This window comes from Castor canadensis, chromosome 17, assembly GCF_047511655.1.
Source record: "Castor canadensis chromosome 17, mCasCan1.hap1v2, whole genome shotgun sequence".
In the NCBI taxonomy this organism is placed as follows: Eukaryota; Metazoa; Chordata; class Mammalia; order Rodentia; family Castoridae; genus Castor; species Castor canadensis.
This window is the reverse complement of record NC_133402.1, coordinates 6,940,532-6,963,610: the sequence shown is the minus strand read 5'-3', so window position 1 is coordinate 6,963,610 and position 23,079 is coordinate 6,940,532.

Sequence of the window (23,079 nt, the reverse complement as noted above, 5' to 3'; positions counted from 1 at the left end):
GGTGTTATGTCATGGGAAAAGGTGTATCACAGCCATATGGTTGGATTTGTGTTCCAGTTCTGTGGAATATTAGATCATTCAACTTCCTAGATCCTGGTGCCTCTGTAGCCTCAGATGGAGACTTAAGCCAAGGGAGAAACCTGTCCTAGCAAAAAGAGAGATAGAGACCAGAGTTACTTTTTCCCAGATTTGCTCAAGTGCTCTGAGTGTGCATTGTAAAATGAAGAGCACACATATGCAGAGAATCCATGCATCATGCAATGTTGTCATGGGATATTACAATGAGCAGTAAGCACGTTAAAGAGTTAGAGTTTGAATGCAAACTGTTTAAACCTACCTTTGTTTCCCATTCTCTGTTAGATTGCTGACATTATCCTAGGAACCCTTGGTTTTGAATGACTGGACGTCTATATAATGACTTTCTTTTGTTTCTTTGCTGCCCAATTAGCTGAGTTAGAGTACTCTTGTTACTAAAAAACGGGAGGACCCGTCACAGCCATTTTCTAGCAAGGCTATAGGTAAGAAGCGGGGAAGAGATACGGGTTTTCCAACATGCCATATAAAATGTAAAGCTCAGAAAAACTCTAGCTTATTTGAGTGTTTGGGAAACAAGATCTCTGAGGAAAGTAGGGGGAGGGATCAGCTGCCTGCTTTCTCTTTTGCTGAGGCTCCTTCCTTCTCCCCATTATGCAATTCTGGATGGATGTGGGTAGTTACTGGGGAGGGCTGGAAAGGATGCTGTGTTAGTGTAGTAAATTACTGTAATTTTGGAGTTTGCAAAATCTTTGTGAGAACCTCCTTCTGTGCATCTAGTTTGGCTTAGAATGTTATTATTTGCCCACAAATAATAACAATGATATCATCTAGATGTTACTGCCCCTCTCCATCCCAGTTTTCAGGACTCTAGGGCCACAGGTGTAGCAGGGTTAGGAACTGGGAACTGTAATGGGTATTACCTATGGTGAAGATATGAATTGGAGTTACATATACAGACCTGGACATCACATACAGTTTCTGGCATATAGTAAGTATTCAAGATGTACAGTATCTCCTCCCTTACCACTTGTTTTAGATCTTTGTAACACATGCTCAATTAAATTTACGGTGAGTGAAAGAAAAATTAAAAATACCCATAGACCAGTGCACTAGGCATTCAATAAATAGTTATTGAACACTGACTTTCTATCCTTTTGGATGACCTGATTAACCTCTGTGAACTTTATAAGATCTCTTTCCTCTAACATCTTATGAATTAATAATAAGTTAATTAGAGTTCATAATTTTCTGTTTTATGACTTAGTCACAAAATAGAAATCCTTCCTGGAATGGGGCTGGGAAAACTAAGAAAGGAAAAGAAAGAAGAAAGAGCAAGTAAGTTTACTTTTTTGTGTACCATACAGTGACATCCAAGGAGAAGGGATTTGTCTGCTCCGTGCTGACCATTCATTGCATGAAATGCCAATAAAATGGTTGTAGCAGTGGAGACCTTAAGCTCCATGGCATTTGGTACATCACACACTTGGGGTCCAGGCCTTTTGATGTTTTTATCTTTCATCTTGGAGGCAGTGACTCATGTCTCTTTTGCAAGAGCCTGATGTCAGGAGCTAGTTCAGACACCTGGAGTGTCAGGAATATCTGTGATCCAGACTAAAATAATTGCTCCAAAATTGTTACAAATGACACAGAGACTGTCTCAAATTACTTCTCCCACCTCTCAGACCACCTTAGCTATAGTACTGCATTTTAGCAGTAATCTCTGATTTACACAATAGCAATGATAACATCCTTGACTATAGTAAATATTGATGCATTCCTAGTGTTTCTATTTATTCTTTTAAGATAGGAAGCAGTTTCTACCTTGTTTCTTGTCTTTTTTTTTTTTTAGTGGTAGTGGGGTTTGAACTCGGGGCCTCATGCTTGCTAGGCAAGTGCTCTTACCACTTGAGCCCCTTCCTTGTTTCTATGTGTTGGAAAAGGATGCACTAATATACAGCTAATGCTCCACCATGCTGGCCTGAGCTTCTGGTAACTGAGTTATCCTATCTCATCCACTTAATTTCTGTCCTTATTCACTTCTCCCAAAGTCATTACCCATCCTTAATGTGCTTGAGACACCTTTGGATTAAAGGTGTCTGTGAGCCCACAGTAGAAGCATACAAGAGTCCTGGTCATTTGCTTGATTACTGGTTCCATTCTTTTTCTTGTTATGTGGCCTTGTGGCACTCAATTTACTTCTCTAAGTCCTAATTTCATCATGTGGAAAATGAAGATCGGGATCCTTGTCTTTTTCACCTCACTGGGCTTCTGGGAGAATTATATAAGCTAGTAGAAGCCAATTAAAAATTTTACAGTTCTATAACTATATGAAAGATTATTGGGTACAGTTAAAAATACAATTGATGCTACTCAATTAATGAAGCTATCCCCTCACAGCCCAAGTCCTCCCTTTCGTGCTACTTAAGACTGCAAACTTATATCTGTGTGATAAGTTAATCCTTATCTTTTTCTTCTGCCATGAAGAGCTGCCTTGACGACTGGACCAGTGACTGGTTTAGGCTTCACACATGGTGAGGTAATAAGTGGAGGTGGGTGGCCTTTAGTGGCTTCCATTAGGGTGACAGCCCTGTATTTAGATTCTGAATGTCTGTGAGGGTGGAGTCTGTAGGATTTCCTGGTTAATTGGGTATGGCTGAGAAAAACAACAGAGAGGAATGAAAGGGAATATCAAGTTTTCACCCTGAGCAACTTAAGTGCTGGCAACTGAGATGAGAAAGACTGTGCTGAGAGAAAGCTTTGAAAGGAAGATGAAGAATTTAGTTTTGAATTCATGTTAAAAATGTCATTATGTGGTACATGCCTGTAATCCTAACTACTCAGGACGTGGAGGTAGGACAATCACCAGGCAAAAAGCACAAGATCCTATTTGAAAGACAAGCTAAAAGTAAAAGAACTAGGGCATGGATCAAGTGGCAGAGTTCTTGCTTAGCAATCCCTAGCACCACTCCCCATCCCCCAAAGAATAGAATTATAGAATAACAGATTCTAGGAGTCCGAAGGTTCCATAGGATTTCTCTGGCCAAACAGTTTCAATAAGTAGTCACCTAACCCCCATCTAATATTATCACTGAGGGTCTTTCATATAGTTATAGAACTGTAAACTCATGAAGAAGTTCTTTTTGTTGTTGAACAGCTCTAAGTGGTGTGACATTGAACCCTATCTTCATGAACTCACTCTGTAGAAACAATCTGAGGTCTATTCTCCCAAACAGTCATTATCACCTTTGAAGTCAAAGATGGCACATCACTGACTTTTCTGTACTTCTCCTGGAAAGCACTTCCTGTCCCCCGAGTCTTTCCTCACATGCTCTGCCTCTCTGTCATTCACACATTAGTGTGAAACTCATCTCTCTCAGACATTTGTACTGAGGAGATCACCTAGAGTAACACACACATCTGATCTTGAAACAGCTGGAATAGAATTGGATGCCAACCAACTCTGAGAGATGAGATGACACAATACACATGGTTGCCTATTCATAGTAGTTGAGCAGTATGGAAATTAGAAGTCAGCTATGGCAAGAATGTAAGAACACCATGATGGGATGTTGGTCTGTCTTATTCAGTGCAATATCCTTTATTCCTTGGATGGGGTCTTGAATACAGTTGTTGTTGAATAACTGATGGAATAAATGAATATATGGTGTGTGGGTGGGGCAGTGAACAGATTAAACCATACCCTTCCAGAGCAAAGGATCTCTTTCTGAGAAAGGGCTTCCCTGCCTCCAACTCCTGGTCAGTTCCTGTCTCTGTAAGTCTTTCTATGCTCCATACTTACCTTTAGAAATACTTTCCATAGTTGCGATATTCCAACTAGTTGTGATTCTTTACTTTCCCTCCCATTAAACATGAATTCTGTGAAGCTGAGACCATTTCTCCACCCTGAATTGCTAGTGCTGTGCACAGGCCTGGCATAGAGAAAGTAGTCAAAAATATTAAATAAATGGGTGGACTGGACACCAAGGGATGATTTCTAACAATTGTTGAGCTTTTGTAAGTAGGACTCATTCTCTGTTTAAGTTAGGGGAGCTAGTTTTCACTACCCCAGCTCTTCTCTTATGAGACTATTGTCCAAGAATGAATCTTTATTGAAGCTTTAAGAATAAGAGTTGGCTACATCTGATTTTGACACTTCTGCTGCTAGATGGTCTAACTTTCTTTGTGACCTTGGGCTACTTCCTTCCTCTCTGGACCTCAGTTTCCTCATAAGTATTAATAAGTATGACACAGAGGTTAGAAGACATGTACTTTGGTGTTCAAGTCAACCCCTCCACTCACCCCACACATTTTAACTTTTACAGTGTTAACTTGAACTACAAGTGATCTCACAAAGTAACCTATAAACAAGTTCTTCAAAGTTTCATCAACTTCACTTGACTTTCAGAAAGCACTGATAAATAGAAATCAACAGAGGCCGAGCCCTTGGGGGACAGCAGTTATAGAACAAGATCAATCGCCTGACTACTGCTGGGCAGCTGAAAAATAGGTGACAGCAGAGATGTAGAATCGTGTGTGTGTGATGACAGGCTTTGTGCTCATCACAGCCAGCTGGGGGGCTTGGGATGATCTTGAGGTGGGGAGTTGGAGAAGAGGGCAGAACCAAAGAGTGGACTGTTGAGTAGTTGTTTGAACTATAGAGGTGGACAGGAAGATGTGATAATTGAGCCCCTCCTGTGGCTGGGCCTTTCACTGATGTCAACTCACTTATTTCTCATAAAGGTCTTGGAAAGAAGGACTCATTCTTTTCATATGACAAATTTGAGACACATGGAGGCTAAAATATTTGCCAAAAGTCTTACAGTGGTGGGGAGTGGGAGTGGGTAAGCAGGTTGCATTGGCATAACAAATGGACCTGCCAAGTTAAGAGGCTTAAAGAATAAGAACGTTTAATTCTCTCTGCTGACAATCCAGGTGAACATTCTGGGCAGGTGCAGGCAGGTGGCTGGTCTCAATGTGGTCATTCCTACTCTCAGTTTTTTACCTTTATCAGTGGATGGGCCATAAGGTCATTTCTAGTACACAGTGAATCATATACACAGGAAGATCACACATGCATGGTTTTATGGGCCAGGCTTGAAAGTTGTGGTTTTACACTCACACACACACACACACACACACACACACACACACACACACACACGCATCCTTTTGGCAAGATCTGCCACCTGTTTTCAGGCAGGGCTTGGAAATGCAGTGAGTCTTAGGCTAGGTAGCTGCATATTAGCAACAGCTTTACTGCTACTGCAGAGTGGGTGATGGACTTTGTTGGACATTTGGTAATTGTCACTACACCAATGGGGAATGGGGGACCAGAAGTGCAGGCTCAGATTTAGTCAGAAGCCCTGGTGCTCTCTTCCCTCTGTTAGCTCTAAGCTGATGTCTGTCTACCAGAGTGTCTTCCTTCCACTCACCTCTGGCTCTCAACAGCCCATCCACAGGTCCTCAGACACACCAACCTATTTCCAGCATCAGGACGTTTTGTGTTCCCCACCTTATACATTCCTGTTCCCCAGTCTTTGGGTTCCCATTTTATTTCACAGAGCGGAGGGCCCTCTAAGCTTGGAGTTCATCTGGAATTTTCCATCTTCCAGGCTCACTCCTGTAGATCCATCACCCTGATCCAGGGAACTTTGTGGGATGTTTGGTTTGGTTTCCTCCCTAGACTTGTTTTGGCCAAGGAGTGAACAGAAACGATGCAACTAACCCTCTTGCAAATATCTTTAAAGAAGAGAAAGAAAAGCAAGAGGCTGCTGGCTGGGAGCAGTGCTCCAGCCATCGATTGGGTAATTGGAAGCCCTCGGGTGCGAGTCCTCATTAAGGCAGAGGGATATGAATCATTTTCTAATGACACCTCTTCGATCCCAGCAGCTCAGCATGCAGCCTGCCTCCACAGTTGGGCTGTGAGTCAGGAGAGCTGGTGGGGTCTGCAGCCAGGCTGCCTGCCATATGTTGCTTCTTACAATTAGCAAGCTCTGGGGGTGTGGGCTAGACACCCAGAGGGCAAGGCGGCTGCTTCTGCCAAAGAAGCTCGTGGGAGCCATTCTAAGAGCTCATGAACAAGAAGATGGGTAGGGGTGAAGTGCAGCCCCCCAGGGGCACTATGAAGAGCTGGACAGAAGGAAGACCTCTGTTTATAGATAGGTTATTCCTGTATTTATTGATGATTCTATTGTCATTGTGGTAGATCTATAGTTGGGGAAACATTTTAAGGTAATCCTTTTGATGTCTAGTCTTACACCATGGAAGGAACTGAAAATATAAATCCTTTGCTGAGTAATCAATCATTATTAATTATATTTTCCCCCAATTTTTATAGACTTTCCTTTTGATATAAAATTGATAAACAGGGAAGTCTGAAATGTGCTATACATTAGGCACATTTTGTTAAATGTATACACCTGTGGGTAACTCACATCTTTACTGTGGTGTAGTACACAGACATCACTCACACCCCTTCTCAGTAGGTCCCTACTTTGCCCTCTCCAGAGGAAAGAACCGTTCTGTTTTCCACTATGGAACAATCATTTCTGCTCTGAGAATTCACATGAATGAAACCATGCTGCACGTCAAAGAAGCATTTGTCTAGTTCTTCTTTCATTCGCATTCCTTTTTATTGCTTAGTAGTATTCTGTCGCATGGATATACCACAGTTTGTTTACCCATTTGCCTAATTATAGGAGAATGACACCTAGGGTATTAATGGTTATCGGCTATTTATGAATAAAGCTGCTTTGAACCTGTGCTTTCATTTAAAACTTAGAAATGGAATAGTTGGGTCATAGGGTAACTATGTGTTTAGCTTTACAAGAGATGGCTAGCCTTCCGTCAAAGGAATATAACAGCAACATATTTCTAAAATACCATGTAAGAATTACAATTGCTGTACAGTTCGGCTAACATTGGCCTTGTCAGTTTTCTTGTTTAAAAATTTACTCATTCTGGTGAATGTCAAGTGGTATTTTACTCAGTTTTAATTTTCATTTTCCTGATGACTAATGCTGTTGAGCCCTTTTCCTTTTTCTTTTGCGGAATGTCTTTTAAAATCACTGTGGCTATTTTTAAATTGGGGTGCTTGTTTATTTTTTTCCGACTGGTGGGTGAGAACATGGATTTTGAATTCAGTGAATTCAGAGTCAAATTATGGCTCCCCCACTTAACTTGGTGGCTCTGGGCAAGTCCTTTTGTCTGGGGTATAATTTTCTCATCTGCAAAAGGGGATAAGTAATTGAACACAAATAACATGGTTGTTGTGAGGATAAATGAGGCAAAATGTTTGAAAGCACTAGGCACAGTGCCTGGCATCCTTCGGGAGATCAATAAATGGAAGCTTTTACTACTCTTGATGTTTGTGGTCATTGTGGCAAAGACTAGGACTTGGATCATTGCAGGGTCCACTACTGTTAGCTGAGCTAGAATGAGGTGAAATCACATCCAGGATCCCTTCTGAACATGTATGTGCTGATGTCATAAGGAAGAAAGATTCCCACAGATGTAAAGACTTGAGAGTCTTCAAAGAGTTCCCCACATCTGACTCCAGTTCCTTCCCAACACTATCCTCTCAGGCAGATGTTGTAAATTAGAGGATTGAGGCTCAGAGAAGTGAGTGACTTGTTCAAGATCACACAGCAACTCAATGGTATAGCTAGGGTAGGGACCCATGTATTTAAACTCTTAACCCAGTGCCTTTTCTACCACCCTGTTGGGTCTGGATCAGACTTCAGCGGTCCCATTGGCAATGAGAAGGAGCTGATGGAGGTGAATTCTTAATCCTCTTTTTGCCCTATGCATTAGTATGTCCGGAAGAGAATGAATTTCACCGTGTGGAGGTTTCCCTAGGGATGGAGCATTTCCCCAAATTCCTAAGGGTAAGCCCAGTCTTGGACACAGTGTCTCTATATTCTTTTGGTTTGCTGTTGACCCAGGTGAAAAGTCCAGTAATTCATTCATTCAGTTTTTATTTGTTTTGCAAACCACCACTATGTATCAGGCACATTGCTGAGCAATGAACAAGAGAAGCAAAGAGTCACCTCTTTTGGGGTTTTTCCCTATGGGGAGGGAGTGGGTCTAGTGGTGAGAGGACGCTGCTTGCCCCTTCCCAAAGAAAGGCAATTGATTAGAGCTGCCTTTCCTGAGCAGAGGCTCAGCTCTTTCCTTGCCTCCTGATGGGAAAAAGTGACAGCACTGGGCAGTATTTGGGGAGCACAGGTGGCCTCATATTGGGCTAAGTTCATCCTCTAATTCAATTTGTACTCATTAAGAAAATCTGTGCCAACAACTGCGTTAAACATTTTTACACTATTTCAAGCCCTGCAATAATCCTCCAAAGAAGATCGTACCATCCTTTTTCCATATTAGGAAACTAAGACTCAATCATGTGCATTGATGCTTTCAGGGCAGTAGAACCTGGTAGTGGTGACACCAGAATCCCAGCCCATGTAACTTCAAAGCCCTTGGTGGTCTCCACCTGTCCCTTGCTGCCCATTCCTTAGCTGGAAGCAGGGAGGTGGGGAGAGGAAGTGGTTTCCAGTTAGATTGTTAATCTCTCCTACTTAAATTTAGCTCAAATTGCTTTGTAATAAAAGCTGTCCAGCCACAATCTCAGTGAGTCCTTTATGGAGTAACTGACAGCCAGAGATTGCCAATATGGAGTCATTAATATGGAGTAATGATGAGTGATAAGAGATGAAGATCTAAAGTGAACTATTAAACGACAATATCATTTTCTTGTCTTCTTCCCTTATGCACACTGACAGGAAGAGAGTTGACATGATAATTTTATAAAACTCTCTGACACTTCCTGTTAACTCCCCTCCATTAGCTTAGTAGGATAATTGTCAAGAACAGATGCATGAGAATAGGAAATACACTCTTGAAAGACAGAGAGGAGCTTGAGAATGGAACACGGTTCCCTTACGTCCTCTGAATTTCCAATCAAGGTCTGAATGGCACACTCAAAAAACTTCCTTCGGCAAATCTAGGAGTAGAGACTCCATCTACCAGACTCTCAAATGTGGAGGGAAAAATGGGCTTTCTACCTCCTATTCTTTCTTTATATTCCAGCCCCTGACTGGTATAACATTCTTCCTTAGCTCAATTCAACTAAATTTTACCCATTCCTCAGGGCCCATCTAATTTGCACCTAACCAAGATTCCTCCACTATATTCTCACTTCTGACTTTGAACTTGGAGCACAGAATTTAAAGTTCATTTAGGACTTTGGGTAGCTTGATAGCAAGGATCTGAAATTTCTACTTCCTTAAGAAATCCAGTACCCCAAACTCCTTATTTTTTTTTTATATCAGGAAACCTGATCCCAGAAAGGTCCAGGGCTTTAAAATAAATGAAGCTAACGTTTGTTAAGTCATTGGATTTTTTTTTTCCTTAAAACTTAGTCCTAAGACTTTGTAAGTAGAAGCAGTATTCTGGGATGAATTGTGTCTCCCCCAAATTCATATGTTGAAGTCCTAACTAGGACTTCAAAATGTGACCAAATTTAGAAACAGGGTCTTTAAAAAGATAATTTAAAATGAGGTATCCAGAGTGGACTCTAATTCATTATGGTGTTTTCATAAGAAGAAGAAATTTGGACGCAGACACGAACAAGGGGAAGACAGAAAGGAGTAGAACAGACCCCCTCATGACCCTCAAAAGGAAATATGACTCAGCCAACACCTTGTACTTGGACTTATAGTCTTCAAAATTGTAAGGAAACAAATTTGTGTGGTTTAAGTCAACCTGTTGTGGAACTTTGTTGCAGTAGCACCAGCTGACTAATATTATCAGCTAGATAAATAGCAATAATATTGCTTAATATGACCTACTGCTATTAATAATGATGGTCTTTCACTGAGGGTTCATTCTATGGAACATGGGATGGGTAGCCTATCTCACTTATTAGCCTATAAACGATGTCTTCCTTTGATAGCAGCCCAAGTCTGTTTCCAAAGGTAGACTATTACTCTGGACCAGCCACAGCAGATGAAAATTAGAATGAGTCATGGGGCAAGGCTGAACCCTGTTATCTTTTTTGGGGGGAAGTAGAATAAAAAGACTATTTGTAATCGGGTGGCTTGACATTTGAAAGGATTGGACCCTGGCTGAGAACACCTTGATTGAATTTCTGACAAGCTCAGAGAAAATCTTCTGTGTTACTCCACACCCCAAACACCTCCAGAAGTACTGGAGGCCACAATATGTATGAATGGACGGTTCCTTCACTCATTTGAATATTGATTTTTTTTTGGGGCATTCATTTACAGAAATTAACATTTAGAAAAGCACAGTGGTGTAATGGAAAGAGCCTGTGTCTGGATTAAAATTGTGTCTACATTATGCTGGTAAGTCTGACCTTGGGTGAGCCACTTACCCTCTCTGAGTCTCATTTAAAGTGAATGGAGCAACCAGTATCCCTTCCTGTCATCTATCACCTTAGTGACTCTGATCAGGGACATTTTACATGGGTGTTCCATCATTTGAGATAGGCCTCCTGGCCTTGTATCTTTGAGTATTTCGGAGACAGGGTCTTGTTTTTTGCTAGGGTTGGCCTGGACCTGGGTCCTCCTTTTATGCTAGCTGGGATGACAGGTGTGAACCACTACGCCCAGCCTTTTTCCAGTGAGATGGAGTTTCACAAAGTTGTTTATTTATCTATTTATTTATTTTTTGTTGGCATTGGTCTGGTCTCGAACTGTGATCCTCCCAATATCAGCCTCTTGCGTAGCTTGGGGTGACAGAGTGCATCATCATGCCCAACTATTGGTCCAAATGGAATCTCAAACTTTTTGCTTGGAGTGGCCTAGAACCACAAGCTTCCTCATCTCAGCCTCTCAGATATCTAGGATTACAGGCATGAGACACCAGCACCTGGCTCTGACCAATGCTCTTAAGGTGGTGTTATGTGGACAGAGATCCCACAAGACTTGCCATAGTAAAGGAACTTTTATTAACTTAATGATTTGGTAGATGTAAATAGATGTATCAGCAAAAAGGTGTAATTGTCCACACAAAATATACACATTAAGCTCCCCCCATGTTGCAACATCTCCCCTCCCTTCTTCCTTCCCTAGTACTCTCTTCCTCCCTCCCTCTTCCTCTCCTGCCTGCTCTATCTCCTGTCTTTTTTCTCACTATAGCAATTTACTTCTGTTGAAGGTTGAACTGTGTTCTCTCAAAACATAGACTGAAGTCTTAATCCTTGGTCTATTTGAAAATAGGGTTTCTGCAGAAGTAATTAAGATGTAAGTTAAGAAGTGGCCATACCGAGTAAGGTGGGTACTTAGTCCAATATGGCTGGCATCATAAGAGGAGAGTGACAAAAATAGATGAATGCACAGAGGAGAATGTCACATGAAGACACAGACACACAGAGGACAGGTAACTATATAATGATGAGGGCAGAGAGTGGAGTGATATAGCTGCAAGTCCAGGAGTATCAAGGATCCCCTGTAGTCATGAGAAGACAGAGGAGAGAGTGTGGCCCTGTTCACACTTTGATTTCAGACGTCTGGCTTCTATTCCTGTGAAGGACTGGGGTTCTTGGTGTTTTAAGCCGTCTGGTGTGTGGCACCTTGCTAGGGTGGCTCTAGAAAATCAGCACATTTTCCTCAGGCAGAGTTAATTGGGAGTTCATCCTTTGCTGATGGTGGAGTCTTGGCTTGTTTGTCATCTTGGTTCTGGGGCTGGTTTCTTACCTACCTACTTAAGCATCTCGAAAATTTCCTACCACTGAGAATACCTTAAAAAACCTAGAAGAACCTTCCATTGGGCTACTATGTTCTTGCCTTGCTCCAGGCCTGGACGATGTGGTTAACAAAAGGCTTTCTGAACACTCACCGAACAGGGTGCTGGGCACATGTGACTTTCTTCCACCAAACAGCTACCATAAGGCAAAACAGGCTCGGTGTTTCCTTATCTTTTTTGATGGAATTGCTTGACCTTGGAGTGGAGAAATACACTCCTAGCATTCTGTCTCAAAAGCTCACAAAAACCATCTTTTGGTTCTAAAGCACTCTTCTGGGTTGCAGCTCCTTCTGTCTGGAGCCTGCCCATCTCAGGCAGTCTCAGTTCCAAATCGTTTGTGGGACAAGACAAGGTTGTGCCTTGTCTCATCTTATTTATTAGCACATTAAGACCACTAATCACAATTAAAAATAATGATGCCATCAAGATTATTCAAATCAGGGACAACCAATTTCAACTACTATTACTTGTGGATGGAATTACAGATCTGGCTCTCTCTTCAGTACTTTTAAAGGACTTCTTTCTTTCCATTATCCCTCCACCCCCATCAGACTCCTGAATTATACCGGGAATTAACTTAATACATAAAGTCACTTCTAAGTGAACTTTGTTCTGCTACTTTTGCATTGCCTCCCCTTAAGTCCCCATAGCTCCCTTGGTAGCTTTCAAATGTCATGATGGGTCATTTTGAGTCCAACATCTGGCATTGTTCTTGTAAACAACATTTTTTTTTTCCCCAGGTAGATTCTTCTTGGGGTGAGTCAGTGCTGTGCTTTTCTGGGTCATTTACATGGAAATAGCATTCTGCATTTGGTACTTACATTACCTGCAATCTTTATCCTTCAAGCACCCAGGCTTTTCTCATAATGTCAGATACAGAAGTAAAATCAGTCCCTGTCTCTCTCTGCAGATCTCTGGGGTGGGAGTGGGGGGTTGTGGAAGGTTAGGGCCTCAAGGGAAGGTGCTCTCTAGAAGAAAATTCTAGCTAAGACCTGAAAGATGAGAAGAAATCAGTTTTTAAGGAAACCGAAAGTTAGGTCTAGGCAGAAGGAAGAGCAAGGAAGCAAGGGTAAAATCTGTGAGTGGGGATAATGCTTGCTGTGTTTTGGTATGGTGAGAGAGCAGGGGGATGTGGGAGAGACAGGCAGAGAGATGAGCAGATGTGCAGGACTTTGCAGTCACAAGAACTTTCTGAACTGGTTTTTGGAATGTAGAAAGCCAGAGAAACCCCCTGTTTCAAACAGACACGCACACAAGGGTCATCCTTCCTGCTGAGGAGGGAACACAAATTAGCACACCTCGGAGCACATGTGCTAGTTTACATAACTTTTCAGCCACTTACATAACTCACTGATGGACATTAGTAGTGACATTTACTCTTGCTCCCTTTTCCCCATACCCACACCTCCCTAGATCAGGCCCCTCAACCTGGGACTGTCATCATGGCCTCCTACTGCCCTACTCATCTCCTCCAGCCTGTAATTATAATGCATGCACATTGGTAGTAGCAGCTCAGGTAAGTGTCTCTCTACTTCTACTTCTGTTTTCCCAGCAGGATGACCTTAGGCAGTAGAGAGCTTGCTTCCTCCATCAGGAAGTGGGCTCAGCAGAAACCTACCTCTTGGTGCTGCTGTGAGGATTCGAAGAGATAAAACCTGTCTAAAGCCTGTCTTGAAGGGCCTTCTGCAGGATAATGAGTATGCAAAGCTTATTTCCTGTAATCCAATTCTAGTTGTTCATGGATTAGAGTTTGAGATCCTCAGTGTCAGTGAACAAGACATATTTCTCTGATTTCTCAGGACTTGGTATGCAGCTGATGCTCAATTAATGTTATCCGACTGGAAGATCACTTTGCTGAATTTTGAAAGGGTGGTGGAAGAAGGAAGGGGAAGAATATTCCAAATAGACTGAAGTTACAAAGTGATGATAGCCATGCATGATTCTTTAGGGGTGACCTGCCACACCACTCAGTATCCTTTTCTTCAACTCTGGACTTCCCTTGCCCAGGTACTTCTGGTAGTTATTGTTCCTCTGAGTGCAAAGATGGAGCTGCCACTCACCTGTAACAGATGAGGACTGACACTGTACCTTCTCCTAATCGCTCACCTTCCTCTTCACCCCATTAACTAATTTTTAAACTTTTGCTTTTATTTTATTTATTTTCTGGCAGTATTGGACTTGGACTCAGGGCTTCATGCTCTACCCCCTTGAGTTATATCCCCAGGTCGTTTTTGCTCTGGTTATTTTGGAATTAGGATCTCACTTCTTTCCCAGGCCAAGCCTGGATAGCAATCCTCCTATTTATATCCTTTTTGTCCAGCTGGGATGACAGGTGTGTGCCACCACATCCAGCTTCTTTTTTTTTTTTTTCTGTTGAGATGGGATCTCACAAACTTTTTTTTATTGGACTGGCAGGGAACTGTAATCCTCCAGATCTCAACCTCCTACATAGATTGGGATGACAGGTGTGTGTCACTGCACTCAACTACTAGTTGAGATGGAGGTCTTTCTACCTTTTTATCCCCAGGCTGGCCTCAACTCATGATTTTTCCGATTTCAGCCTCCAAATAGCTAGGATTAAAAGTGTGGCCACTGGTGGCTAACTTAAATTTTTGCTTTAATGTGAGCAGCATTGCAAAATCCAATACTGGACATTTTGCAAAAAATAAGAATTTATTTTAAAAAGGTGACATGTGACAAACTATCAGGGAAAGGAGGCTATTGCATAGGTATTTCTTGAGGTAGGTGAGCTATATGTCTGATCACCCAGGACTCCTACCTCCATATGCATAGCAAGCTGCAAACAAGCATTCCAGAGAACTTTTCAGCTGCAGAAATATAGGAAGGAGCCCCCACAATACTGCCATGTTCCTGTCTTGTGTGTTTGTCTTCCATCATGTGTAGTAATCTTTGTGTACTTGGAGGTTTGGGTCTCTCATTCTTCCAGAATGGAACTGAGGTTCATGAAGCATTTTCTTTGTTTTTTTTATTTGAGAATTAGATGAATGTGATCCATAGTCCCTTTGGTTAAAATCCAAGGTCTTTAATCCAACACGGGAGGAACTCTTACTCCAGCTTTAGTCTATGCTAATCTTGTATGCTGAGCACATGTACGAACCACAGCGCACACTTCCTGTTCTCTCTCACCTCTGTGTCCTGTGTATATGAGCAGCTCCACCTGGAATATATTTCTCAATACCATTCCTAGGTTCATGTGCACACCGGCACACACACACACACACACACACACAGATCTTGCTAATTCTCTCATCCTTCAAGTCTCTGCTCAGATATCACTTTCCTTCAAATATGATTACTTCTATTCCTAAGAAGTGTATTACCGCCCCCCCAGTTTGTTCCTATTATAGCAGAGTTAGGACACTGTTCTCTAATTACCTTTAGTTCTTCTGCCAGTTGCTCCCCTCAAGGCAAGGACTGTGTTATTTTTTATCATATCCCTGGCACATAACACAGGGCACAGTGCTTTGCAGGAGCCCAGTAAACATTTGTTGACTGAATGAAAGATGTCATTGGCAGGGTAATGAACTGTGTCTGTGGGACAGTCCCTCTGAGAACACTTCCTTGTGTTGTTTTCATGATAGAATCTCAATAAGAAGGTTCCACTTCCTTCTGATGTTGCTCTCACTCATCCATTCTTCCATTTTTCTTCACGGGATGGAGTTTGAACTTGTGCTTGGCTTCAGGTACATAGCCAATCAGACAGATTTGCTACATGGCTTCAGAGAACTTAAAATCCAGGGCCTCATTTGGGGGCTAGTTTCTGTCCATTATTTTATTATCAACGTTTATGATGATTTTTGGCATTCAATAAATTGCTAAATAAGGTAAAATGAAATAGTTCAGAGTGCATACATGTTGTAGTGGGCTTATATAAGAAAAAGTAAGTGGTCTTACCTCACAGAAAAAAGGAAAAATTTAAGGCAGTGACGGGGCAGGTGGAAATTGGTCATGTGGTTATCCTACTGAACGTGACAGGATTCAAATCTTTAGTACTATGTCATCTTTGATGGTCATTTTAGGGTCTGTTTCTGCATCTGGAAAAAAGGGATTACAGAATTAACCTCATCTGACTCGCTTGACAATTCAACAAATTAATCAATAGAAAGCTCCCAGTGTAGATAAATTAACATTTACTAAATGTTAGGTTATTGTAAGTAGAGGCTTAAAATGGTACACTGCACCCAGGATGGCAGGGAGTGGTGTGTGTGTGTGTGTGTGTGTGTGTTGGAATTAGAGGATGAGATTAGAAAGCGGGTGTGAATCATGGAAGAAGTTGTTTTTGTGTTCCACTCTTGGGAGATTGGTTGGCTTCAATGGGAAGCCACTGAGGATTATATAAGGTGGAGTGGCATGATTACTTCTACTCCCAAGAGGGAGAAGGAGTTCCTTACCTTACATGGTAGCCATAGTTGTTTGAGGAGAAGGAAAGAAAGGAGAAGGAAAAGGGACAGAAAGAAAAGAGAAAGGAAGCAGGGGGCAGGGAGGGGAGAAAGAACAGAGGAAAGGTGAGAAAAATGGCTGGATCATGCATTTGGTGGCAGGCTGAAGGGCTTGCATCTAGATTAGCAAAGAGGCTCAGGATGAGCCAAAGGGCTGAAGCACAAGGGAGTTGTCAGAGTGATTTACAGATCTCTAGCTCAGGGTCTGGTCGAATGATGAAGAAAGAGCACTCTGAGGCCCCTCCCATAGAACAGAGCTAGGGCCTGTGGATGGTTCCTTGTCTGAGGGTTCACCTGAGGCTGCACACTGCAGGTGCCAATTACCTGGGGTCAAAACGCAAGAGCAGCTTGCCCTGGGGTGTGCTTTGCAGCCTGTGGACGTTCAGCTGATCTTGCAAGAGCATATCTGTGCAATGTCACAGCCAGGCTGATCCACACAGCTCCATCCCCCTTCCCTTCCGGCAGTAAATCCAAGGATATTTTTCTAGCTTTAATTTATTTTTAAAAGTAGCTTTATGAGTCTGTTAATAAAAAGGAAACTTGCTCCTTGCCTGACTATCACTCAGCCTCTGCTCGTCTCCTCTCGCCTGGGAAACTCCTTGCAAACAATGCTGGCTTCTTTCTCCCTGCACATAAAAAGGTTTATAGATCTCCAGTTCCCTACAACTCAGCCCAAAGTAGCTCTCGCTTGACAGTCTTCAGAAATCAGCGTTGCTCCCTCTTCCACTAAGCTCCTGTCTGCACAAGGTCAGGCTCTGCTCAAGGAAGTCACAGCTGTTTGAATCACACTGGCCAGGCTCGCCTGAATGTTTCTCTTCAGAAGTTGCCTTTTGAAACTTTAACAGCAGTGACAAGAAGCTTACATTTGCTGAACAGACTCAGGTCCCTGTTGAGCTGCATCTAGATGCTTGATGTGAAAAAGGGGTCTGGGCTGTTTGTAGCCACCGCACCCCCAATTTACAGTGAAGGGTTAGGGGAAGGACAACCATTTTGCATCCTGGTACCTGGTGATCATCCCCTGAGCTGTGGTATTCTAATTAGTGTGTCAAGCAGATATGGATCCTCTGTACAGTTTTTATGTTTATGATGGAAGACAGGTTTGTGACTGGTGAACTCATCAGGTTACTTGGTATAATATAATTATATATATATATAATTATAATATTATAATTCACTTAATATAATAAAAATGAAGAAAGAATTCGGTTAAAGTTGGGTTTATCAACATTGAGTGCTGTTGACATTTTGGGCCCTATATATTACTTTGTGGTGGAAGGGCTGTCTTGTGTGTTGTAGGATGTTAGTAGCATCCCGACCTTTACGTACTGGAGACCAGTAAAATCCCCTTCTCCATTTGTGATAGCCCAAAATGTTCTCAGACTTTGCCAAATGTTCAGACATTCTCAAAATCCCTCGTTGAGAATCACTTGTTTTAAAGAATACATTTGTAATGGAGGTGATATTATGCTCAACAGGGTAAACAATGGTCCTTGGGTAGGTAAAAAAATCTTTTTTATGTATAAGGCACAGTATACATAATACATAAATAAGTATACCATATATCTGAGGTGTTCATGGAGGATGGTGATTTGCAAAAAAAGTCTAAAATGTGTCTTGTAAGGGGAGATCATTAAAAAAAGTTGGGAAGCACTGGTCAAAAGAGACACAATTTGAAATAAGTGCAAATTTAAAACTCTTCCTGTTGAGTTTTGAACTCATGGAAACCATGGTGATTTTTACCCCAAGTGTTATGATCAGAAGCAACATGAATTATAGTGTCCACATCCAAGTATCTTCTGATGGCTCTAAGGTGGAGGAATGGTTCAAGTGGTAGAGTGCCTGCCTTGCAAGCATGAGGCCCTGAGTTCAAGCCCTAGTGCCACCAAAAACCAACAACCAACCAACCAAAACAAACAAACAAACAACAAAAAGCAAATATAGATTCTGTGGAGCCATCTGACCTGCTAAGCCCATTTAGCTTAGTGTAATCAGTTCAGTCCAAGAGTGATTCACCCTTAACATCCTTACTAGTGGAAACACACCCCAAAATACACTGTGTTATCTGGATGCATAAAATCCTTCAGGAGTATGTTAGACAGAATAATGGCCTCCAAAAGAGGCCCATTTCCTAATCCCTAGAACTTGTAAATGTCTCATCCTACAAAGCAAAATGGACTTTGCAGATGTCATGAAGGATATAGACCTAGTGATGTTCTTCGAGGGTAGAAACTATTTTATAATTATATTGTTGAATTCCCCATCTAGTTGTGTCTGTTTGTGCCTGGCAACCTGTGACTACCTCATGGATGCTCTATGACTTAATGACAACCTGAGTTAGCAGTAGCTTTTAATTAGAACGTTGACAATGAGATGTAACTATGCCAACGTTTTGACTTCTGGCATGGGCTTTGAAGTCACAAAACCCTTAGTTCAAATCCCAGTTCTGCCTCTCACCAACCATGTGGCAGACAATAAGTGACTTCGTACCTGAAATCGAGCTTCCCCACTTGTAAAATAGAAATGAGATTGCCTGCATAAGTGAGAAGTCTATCACAACCTTCCTCTGTGGACTTACTCAAGCAACTTTTCGAAATACTCACTTCCACATTTGCAAAATATGGATAGTAATCAGACAGCACAGAAACAATATGCAGACTAAATGAGATTATGCAAATTTTTTTTTAGCATAACAACTGGTGCATAGTAGGAACTGTAATAAGTTAGACCACTGGACTGATTGAGTAGGGCTGAGTGATATTTTATTTTTGCCAATTGAATAAATAGCTTAGATTCATCATAAAATCTTTGAATAAAATGTGAAAATTGCCTACACCTCCTCTCCCCTCGGTAAACCACTGTTATTGACTGGTGGCCCTCTTTTCATGTAGGTAGCAAAGCACAAGGCTTATGAGCACAGACTATGGTTTCAAATTTCACATCTACCACTTAGGTTGACCAAGTGATCACTAAGCTCTTTCTTCTTCAGTTTCCTGATCTGTAGTGTGGGAATAGTAATGGTATCTACATTACATAATGGTAGGGGACTGAATCAAATTAAAAGTTATTATTTATAAAATAGTGTGTGATACATATTAAGTACTGTGTAAGTATGTATTAGATCTGTTTTTTTTTTTTTGGTGGCACCAGGGAACCCAGGGCTAGACAATAGCTAGGTAAGCACTCTAACACTGGAGCTATATCCTCAATCCTTTTGCTTTAGCGTTTTTTTTTTTTTCATGTAGAGTCTTACATTTCTGCCTGGACTGACCTCAGACCATGATCCCTCCTGCCTCCACCTTCTGAGTAGCTGGGTTTCCAGACATGCACCACCACACCTGGTTTGTTTTTGAGATAAAATCTCACTAACTTTTCCCCTGGGCTGGCCTTGAACTATGATCCTCTTAATCTCTACCTCCCTGTGAAATCTTTAAAAGAATACCTGTGCTCCCTTTCCCACCCCATGCCCTCCCCAATGTTAGTCAATATTAGCACCTGTAGTGAATCCTCCCCTGTCTTTCTCTTGTCCCTTGTGATCATGCAGGGCTGCTGGTAATTGCTTGTTTTATAAAGTGTTCTATTACACACACCTTCTTGGAGCATGACTTTTTTTAAACTTATGATGCATCTACTGTGGAATCTACAGTGCCACGTTAATTGGTGTCAACAAGTGGTTGTATATTCTACAGCAGACATGTAAATCCTTTTATGCAACCACTCTCCTGTAAGTGGCCATTTCCTCTGTTTGCTAGAAATTTCTGAGCATTAAAATGCTTTATTGGAAAGGCAGGGGAGGGGCCCATCTGACAGATTATACTTTCCAAACTCTTGTCTGCTTTGGAGCTGAGCTACGGATTTGATGAATGCAGAAAGAGGTTCATTTTGAGTTAAGTAACTATCTGGAATCACCCAACAGTTAGATAATTGGCCCAATTTAATTTTTCTATGGAAGGAAGACTGCTGCTTTGCTGCCTGATGTATAGGTATGTCACTGCATGTATTACAAACCAGTTGGTTAAGTATGAAGCTATTATTACTAATTAAAATCACTTCCCTGCAGAGCCCTCACCTACTCCACCACCCTAGCCCACCTGCCCATGTTACCTAGGATTCACCCCTTCAGGAGCAGTTAATGTGAGCCAAAAATCAATAGCTCAATTAACAATCAGGATTGGGCTTCCAGGCAACAGAGATCAGGATCAATAACTTATGTTCAGTGAAATTAAAGGCAGTTGTTAAGTCAACTGTTTAAAAGCTGCAGACATGGACTGTAGGGACGTCCATCAAAACCCACTGGGCTCTTTCTCTGGAGAGGTGGAGAAGTACATCTTTCTTTGGTCCATCTTCCACATGCATGGGCACCTAATGAAGCAAGCACATCTTCACCAATTTTCTCCTGAAATAAATTCCCTGGCGCCAGGACTGCCATGGGCATCTGAGCTGCTAGACGGAGTCTCTTCTTTCATCAAGCACAATGAGCAGAAGCAGAGTTCCAGAATCATCCGTCAGTGTCTGCTTCAGTGTCTTTTGGGAGGGGAGAGTGAATGAAGTTTCCCTGCATTTTAGATTTGTTTGTTCTTACCAGAACTATAGGTTTTTAATCATTCTACCAACACTTAGCTAGCACCTATTCTCTTCCCCTGTTTCGCTTTTGAACTTGGCACCCTATATATGGTTCTAGAATTATTATGTGTATTAGTTAGGCTAGGCTGGATGGAAGCAGCACATTGCCCCAGGCGTGGGGTAGAACAATATAGCCCGATCTTGTTAGGCAACTGTGCTGGTGGATATTCAAGTTACACAGACAGAACTTCTCTAAGTGGAAATGGAGATTCCTTCCACCTGTGTCTTCTTTATTCTTTATTCAGCTGGTGGAGGGGCCAAGACAGCAAGGAGAAGGCACCACATCACTTCTTAAAAGTCTACGCTCAGGGAGTTTCCCACAGTCCTGCTTCCAGTCCATGACCTAGAAGCTAATCCTAGGTGCAAGACAGGATGGGAAGTACAGTTTATCTGTTATGCCCAGGGGATAGAAAAAAGTGAGGGCAGGTTTTGGAAAGCAGAGAGCTATGTCTGTCTTCCTATCATTACCTTCCTTTGTGGATGCCTGTAATTTTACCTGTCTGTCATTTCTTTTTTTTTTTTTTTTGGCATTAAGAAAGGGAGCTCATTTCATCAGGTTTGATTGTCCATACCTCCAGGCATGAAGATGTTCACGGGACCCAAGCCTGGCCAGTTGTAGTCTCTCCTGGAATATTTCTCTTTCCACAGGAATTACTTAGAGTCACTGGGATGACTCTAAAAATGGTAATGGAGGTATCTTAGCAAGTGACCCACTGATGTGGGGTGATGGTAGTTAGGAAGGGAGGTGATGTTAGCTATCAACTTCCCTATTCCCCCAAAGCTCCTTGAGTTCAGGATCAAGGTCACATTCTCTTGGTTGTCCTCATATATGTGCAATTCCATTTTACCCAAGATTCTTCAGCAGAAATTCTAAATGCTTTTGATGGAAAAAAAAATGAATGCACAGAGGCTTATAGGAAAGATTAGAAAAAGTGAGTGATCTTCCTTCACCCCTACTAGCTCCGGCACCTTGAAGTCCTAAGATCCAAGAACAAGGAGATGGTGGGTATCAAAATACGGCCCTGCTTGCTTCTGAAGGTAACTGTGGTTGTGATATGGATCTATTGTCCAAGGTTCTACTGGAAAGGTGAGAATCTAGGGGACGGCACATCTGCACATCATTGATATGTTGCATGCGATCTTTAGCTACGTGACTAAACACAATAGGAGTGGTCTGTGTTAATGGATAAGCATGTTATATGTATTTAATCATGTAGTCATCATCAACCCCCAATGACAGGCACTATAATATGTTCATTGGAGAAATGGTTAACATGTAACCTGCATTATCTGTTGTTACAAACAGATACAAAATGAACAAGCATAAAATCTTAGTGGTGTGCAGTAAGAAGGATATCGTTCTCATGCCTCTAGGGTCGGTCAGAAGCTGGTTAGGTGACTCTGCTGATCTTTGCTGGGCTCTTTCCCCTGTGGAAAGATCAGCTGACCATCGGCTGATCTAGGCTGGCTTTCCTGGGGGGCAACTAGAGCAACATAACTGCTGCACATGGCTCTCAGCCTCACCAGGGTAGCCCAGGTGTGTTCTCAGGGTGATGAGAAGTACGAGTCCATTTTAAGACTGTGCTTTGCATCACGTTTGGTAACATTCTGTTGGCCAAAGCAGATTCATGGCTCAGCTCAGGGTCGGGGAGCAGGATGCTAAGGCCTTGCAAAATTGTATGACAAGGGGGGATTCTTATAAGAAGAGGTGAAGAATTGGAGTCATCACTGCAATTGGCCACAGTGTTCAATAAATGTGTGTTGTACTAATGAACAAGTAGGGGAACAAGGCTCTGAGAGATGGTGAGAAGAGCTGAGGGTAGCACAGCAAGCATGACACAGAGTTGTGTTTTGAGCCAGGCAAGATGAGTTTTTTGAGTGGATCATTTTGGAGGCTGCTGGAGGTGTCCTAATCCCCTATCACCCAAAACCTCTCCCCTGCTGATGAGCAGAGACCAGAGCTATTCACATTCAAAGTTAAAACTGGACTGGCAAAACTTTGTCACTGGAGACAAGGTAGAACAACTCTTACCAAGGAAAAAAGAATTGGTTTGAAAACATCAATTGAGTCTTGCTTTTACTTCTTGCATTAAAAACATGCTAAAATATGTAAGCTATCTGTATTCATTAAGTATAGGACAGTAAAGGAAATGCACAAAAATTAGAATCACTTACAAACTATAGATAACAACTGGTAATACTC